Source organism: Rutidosis leptorrhynchoides, chromosome 2 (genome assembly GCF_046630445.1).
Source record: "Rutidosis leptorrhynchoides isolate AG116_Rl617_1_P2 chromosome 2, CSIRO_AGI_Rlap_v1, whole genome shotgun sequence".
Classification (NCBI taxonomy): domain Eukaryota; kingdom Viridiplantae; phylum Streptophyta; class Magnoliopsida; order Asterales; family Asteraceae; genus Rutidosis; species Rutidosis leptorrhynchoides.
Genome location: NC_092334.1, coordinates 75053418 through 75059997, shown reverse-complemented (window position 1 = coordinate 75059997; position 6580 = coordinate 75053418). Strand labels below are relative to the sequence as shown.

At 32.7% G+C, this 6580-nt stretch overlaps 1 long non-coding RNA gene across 8 annotated transcripts; it reads right to left on the bottom strand.

The window, feature by feature from the left end:
* On the bottom strand, nt 1-4284 carry LOC139891020 (uncharacterized). Of its 8 annotated transcripts, none has more exons than XR_011773513.1 (7): nt 4059-4284; nt 3763-3932; nt 2364-2581; nt 1438-2202; nt 703-930; nt 442-494; nt 1-354 (listed from the first exon to the last, which is right to left on the bottom strand). It is a non-coding gene; the product is annotated as an uncharacterized lncRNA (long non-coding RNA). The 8 variants fall into 8 exon arrangements; XR_011773515.1 differs by having other exon boundaries at nt 2364-2473; XR_011773516.1 differs by lacking the exons at nt 3763-3932; nt 4059-4284 and having other exon boundaries at nt 703-794; nt 859-930; nt 2364-3753.
* Between the last annotated feature and the right edge of the window lie 2296 nt (nt 4285-6580).

Genomic DNA, 6580 nt, shown 5'->3' with positions numbered 1-6580 from the left:
TAATAATTTTAATTCAGTCACAGGAGTTATTATCTTCCCAAATTACGATTTCAATTAGGTTAGGGTTTAAGTTACAGTTTTAATAGCCTTTGCAATTGGTGGCGCCTATGGTGGTTGTACGTTAATCAAGATACACATCAGGTTTGTTTCTTAATTTTGTGAGATTTTGCTTAGGTTATGCATTGTAACTTTATAAGTAATTAAATTTGTTGATGACTTGCGATATGAGTTCTTAAGTTACGGCATTTGCTTCAAGTTCAGACCAACACCAATATCACGTCCCCATTTGGCTACTTAAAAGATTGTTGTGAAATCATCATCTATGACGATGACATCAGCTTGCTCTTTAACAACCTGTAATCATACAATATTATGAGTGCCCTGTTGAAGATGTCTCACAAAGCATACGACCAAAAAAAGAGAAAAAAAGGAAACACTCACTTTAATTTGTAGTCATTTGATTTGTATAAAAATAGAAACATGAACATACACACCTACTACAAGTCAAAAGCTTATCGGATGAAGGTGGATAAATGGGTATCGTAAACGAAAACAATGTATGTCAACCAAAATAAAAAAGAACAAGATCCGGAACGGCCCGCGCGATGCGGCGGCGCCTTTTCGGGTTTTATATACATTTATAATTAACGTATTCACAGAAACAAAATAGCTAAGATTTGTTTTTGTAGATACATTACATACATGGGCAGGATAGGTAATCTACACAGATTACATGATAGATAGACAAAACTGGTGCTGTTTTGTAACTGTTGCGGGTATGCTTCCATCGGCAACTAAAAATAATAGAAAAAAAGATAAAACAATGATTAAAGTAAATAAAAAGGCAACAAAAAGTACCTCCCTCCCCAATTGCTTCTGAAACATAAACATTGTCGCAGTGACCCAAGTCACGATAAAATGGAGTCATTCCTGGCACAAAAGAAAGCACTGAATTATTATAGCCAAGGAGAATGCAAAATGAAAGAAAAGATACGTATTGGGATAGGTGGTATACACGTGAAAGAAAAACTAAAATCCAGAAAAAAAATTAAGGAGTCCTATATCAAAACCCATATAATTAAAATGGTATTGAGATCAGAATTAAAAGTGCCTCCCAATATCCATATTTGAGCCAAACTGAATTCATTATATTGCTGAATATTTTGGTTACAAACGTTCATTGTTGCTTTTGCTCCATAAAATTCTCCATGAGTATATGCAATTGCCTGCTAAAAAACATGCAAAATTAACCATTTCACATTTGTCCAACAATTTGAATAAAAAAAAACCACAAATTTTAACCGGGTAAGGTAACCAATCCATTTTTATAAGTGAAACAAATAATTAGCTTATATACAAATTTAATAATATAATTAACTTACTAATGTGTGTATCTATCTATCTATATACGTGATTCACCTAGATAAATGGAGTTACCTCATGAGTATTATCATTAGAATCATTGAAGCTTGATTGATCAACATTTTTAAAATTGCTTTTCTTGCCATAAGATTTAATAGAACTTGCTCTAAGTACATCTTCTTTCTTTGTTCTTCTAATGGGAACTGTTTTGGGCATTCACCATTTAAATGCCATTATTGAGGAACCTCTTGAGCTTTACTGATGATAATGATTCATGTTTTGAATGTTTCATCATGGATGACGCTTTGATGTTCATGTTATGATCATTTACCTCATCTGGATAATAACTTGGGTTCATCTGTTATCATTCATTAATTATAACACCTTTATATTTTCATTAATTGTAACAGTCTTCAACCCCAGCAAACTGCAATTCATCTTCCACAGTTGACTTTAAAAGGTCAAACCACCCATTATATCTCTATAATGTTTTCTGATGTACCCCCATCAATTAAGACATATCCCAAGAGGAGCGCATGGAATAATCAATCGGGACCTTAGATGGAGTAATCAGCAAATTGGGGATTAATCGGATGTTGACTAAGTTTGATTTTGACTGATTTTGACCAATAAATCTCCACTTTGACCAATTAATGCCGATTAATCACCGACTAATCACAATTAATACAAAGATGAACATTTTGAATGTTCAATGTCAAATCATTGTTCACATATACCTCCAAAGATGACAAGGCCATGGCGGTGCATGCATCCAATGAAGCATTAACTTGTTCTGTTGTCCATTTTGATCTTTTGTCCATCCCAACAGATCATTACTGCCTACAAAGGATTAAAACAGTTATGTTGATTCACCACATGCCATAACTTGAGCCTCTAATAAATCATCAGTTGCACATTCACACATTTAGATCTAACAACAATGATTTTATTAACCAATAAATACACATCAAATGTAAAAAATAAAAAATCAAATCACTTACCAAACATCTGCATCCAATTGCAGACTCCACGCTTCTTTATTCTACAAGTAATCCATTGATGTTTGATTCAAGATGTTCCTTTTTAATTGAGCTCGCTTGGTCACCGTGTTCTGTTGTATCAACATTATATTAGTAAACAACGATATCCTAAAACAACAAATGCAAATATGTTAACATACTTACAATGTACATCCGATTGCCAACAACCTTGTTCGTTACTAAAGGCATACGATTCAGTTGCAACAACAACAACAACAACAACAATACTCAATCCCACGAAAGTGGGGTATGAGAGAGGTAGGTGTAGACAATCATTCCTCGTACCCTAGATTAGAAGGAAGTCACTACTCCATCCGCGGGTATAGAACCCTCGACTAGATAGGGTCGTCCCTCCCTCTACTCTAGAGCAAAAGAGATTGCTTCCTAAAGGACCTCCGGCCAGAAAAGCTCATAAAAACGAAAAAGGGAGGGCAAATGATACATACCTGAAAGAGTTATGTGTGCCTAGAAAGATGCAACCAAACAGTAATCATAAAATAGAACACATATAGCAGTAATGCATAGCAGAATGGCATATAGCATGGATAATATGGCATATAACATGGATAATATAGCATACGATTCAGTTGCATTTGAGGTATAAGACGAACGTGACAATAAAATTTTAACGTTATAAATGGTTAAAGGATTGTTCTTCAATTCCTTATCAATTAAGGTAAAAGAATTCAAAATCGACTTCTTAAGTGGCAGGTACTTCCCTGAAATCATTTCCTTTTTCACGTATATCTCCATGCACATTACCATTTTCATCATCACAAATTGAAATAATTTCTGTACTATGAATTCATTGAGTGGACAATATAACAGGAAGTGAATAATGAACTGTCCACAAAATACTACATTAGTCTCTAAAATTAATTTCTAAAAAAACAAACATCCCAAGTTTCCAACTTTTTTCAATAATTAGCTTCTAATTCAGCATACATACCATAACATTATTAATCATTAACGTGTGTTATAACACATAAATGTAACAGGCCATTCCCGATTAAAAGAAATTGTGTGATCATATTACTTATTATTTAAATACGGATTAAATAATAAGATAATTACGAAACATCGTCAACTTATGATAATACTCAATCCCCTTCTCCCATAACAAATCCGTCATGCCCGTGTTCAATATGAGATTATGAGATGAACAGTCAAAAGAATGATATGCAAGTGAAGTTCACTAACTTAGAGGCTCAGACATTCACTCCACACATTTACACAAATGAACATATAATTCCATGACTTCATGTTTCAACTAACATTAGTTTCAAAATGATTAGCATAATAGTATGCATCAACTATTCAATAACCTCAAAAGCTTATCATACGGTGGAGTACTACTTACAAGATCTGTTTTGTAGCTTTCCATACGGTGGAGGCACCCAAGATGTTGAAAACATCGATGGAGAATATCAGATTTATGATCAATACAGTGATGAAAACGAGTCTGATCTATTGAGGCGACTATGATTTTGGGGAGAAAATTAGGTTTTTCGTCTTCATCCCGAAATTAGGCTAACATCAGAAATCGTAAACAAAGAAATTATTCTTTCAGTTTCATTGATGTTGAATCTGTAGTGTTTCTTCCAAGTGATTATTATTCTACAAAAAAGAACAAAAAAAAAAAAAAAATTTATTTACCATTCAAACACTCTCCCTTTGCAAATAACTTCCATCGTTTCAAGCACGATTATTCAGTGTTGCGAAGATTAGTATCTACAAACCCTAATAAAATCAATTTAAGTAAAAAGGAAACGGACTTATTACAGATTTCAGTAAGAATTGTGGAAAAAAAGGATTTGGGTAGAATTTGGGATTGGGAGAGGAAGTTAGGGTTTTATTTTTGTGTGTGTTGGATGAATGTAACGTTCGTTCATTGACCCCTTCTTTCTTATTTTTCACCCGTGTGTTTTAGAGTAAGGGTATTTTAGATATGAAATATATGTAAAATTGATTTATTAGTTGATCGTTGGATCAAAGGGTATTGTAATGTAATTTTCTAATCTAACGGTAATTAAGGGGGTTTTGAAAATATTTATTAGCTAATCGAAAGTCTCTGTATATAGTGAATAGTGATAATAATATAATATTACATTAGATAAACATGAATTAGAAAAAATAAATGGGGTTGTATGCACTATGAGTTTATGAAATAAAGATACATTTAGATTATGCTTTTGATAAAAGTTAGTTTTATATATATTCAACCGTTTCGAATATAATTTATTGCGTTTAATTAGTAAAATTATTTCAAGTTTAACGGTTGTGTTCGTGAAGTGTAACTCGAGACGAACGAAAAGATCAATTCTGTTAAAAAAATTAGGTGAGGTTTAGTGATTTTTTTTAATGTAAATTAGCGAAGTTATCGTGTAATCCGTTGAATTTAACCTTTGGCCTTCTATGAAGTTGCATGTTTATCCCTAAAAGTTACGTTTTTCCCCACCCCCCACCCTCGAAGTTAGGCGAGGTTGTCAAGTGTTAGGAGGCCTTGTGAGCACAAACGTTAAAGCGCGAGGTACAAACAATTGTAGCACGGGCTGGGCACAATTCATTCCAGTAGTTGTTTTAATATAGAGGGTAATAAGTGGGTTGGATTTTTTTTCTTAAAAGTGATGTAATGTGACCTGAAGACATAATCATAAAACTGAATTACCTGCCTATAAGAAATAGCAGAGCCACCTGAACTATTACGGGATACTCTTCTGGTTGACATTTTGATACAATTACATGTACACTCAAATTTCAAAACTTATTATCAGCACATTACTAGGAAAAGGGCCAAAAACCATCAAAGGATAATCTAATCGTAGAATAATTTAGGTTGCGCTTATCTGATTAAAAAAACCCCAATCTTTTCGAGCCTTCCCCTTTTTTCGTTTTGTACTATGACCCGATCCTGTGAAGGAGTGCATAATTAATGGATATGATGCTTGTTAGTGGCGAGTTTAGGTAATAGTCCGTGGGGTCACGGGACACGGCTAATTTAAAATTTTTATGTAGAAAATACTTTTTAAATTGTATATGTCACCACTAAATTTAACTACAAGACTTCATATATTTTTTGAATTTATATTTTTTCTTTCGGATTGTATTTGACACCACTAAATTTAACTACTCGGACCACATATACTTTCAAATCTGTAGTTTTTTAAAGGTAAACAACCACTAAAATGACATCATATCCATCTGGCAGTGAAAATTTTTTTTGGAAGCCCATTGAATTCCGGTCCTAAAATCGCCACTGATGCTCGTGCAATATTTATATATAAGTTTTCTTGTATAATAATTTTAGGGGTTTTGTTTATGACAAAATGTCTAACAATGAGTTTATCTATGCGATAGTTATTGTACCTTAACTCATTAACTTTATTACTAAAGTATTGAGTTCGTTATACTGTTAAGTACAAGTATATATTCATGTGTTAAAGACAGTAATGACCACTCGCACTGTCATTATTCATGTGTTTTAGTGTTTATGACAATGACAATCATCTTGTGTCTTTCTCTCTATTTGTCACCCTTTATTTTTCATTTCATCTCTCTTAACTTAATTTAAGAGTTCCTTACAAGTTAAAATAGATTGCTACTCAAAAGACGATAAGTAACTTTTTGATCGTAACTGAGAGAAAGATACAAAATCAATCAAAAAAAAAAGATATACACTAGTTATTTTCATCAGACAACTATCCTGTAACAGAAATTGGTGGCAATATGAGTGGGTCAGAACGTGTTGACAAAGAGTCTGACTGGATTAACATTTAAGATTAATTGCTACATGTTTAGATGAATTGAGCCGATTGAATAATATCAATCATGTCTTCAAAAAATTACATAATCTCTTTCTTCTAAAATACGGAGTAGATAGTTTGAAGGATTTATAATTGTTGAATGTACATGACCCTAAATTGTACCTTTTGTCCATTTTGACCCACAAACTTTTCACATAAATTGGTTCAAACTGGTTCATCTGTTAACTACATCACTTTTAATTCATTTTAATCAAATTTAACATGAGCGATGATTCTAATATTTATACGCCATTCATATTCAAAATGACAACTATATTGATGTTGTAATTTGCATTTTCTTTGCAAATAAGGCATCGTTTCACACAGTTTCTGCTACTAATATTGCACAAGAATTGTCAAACTTTCATATATATT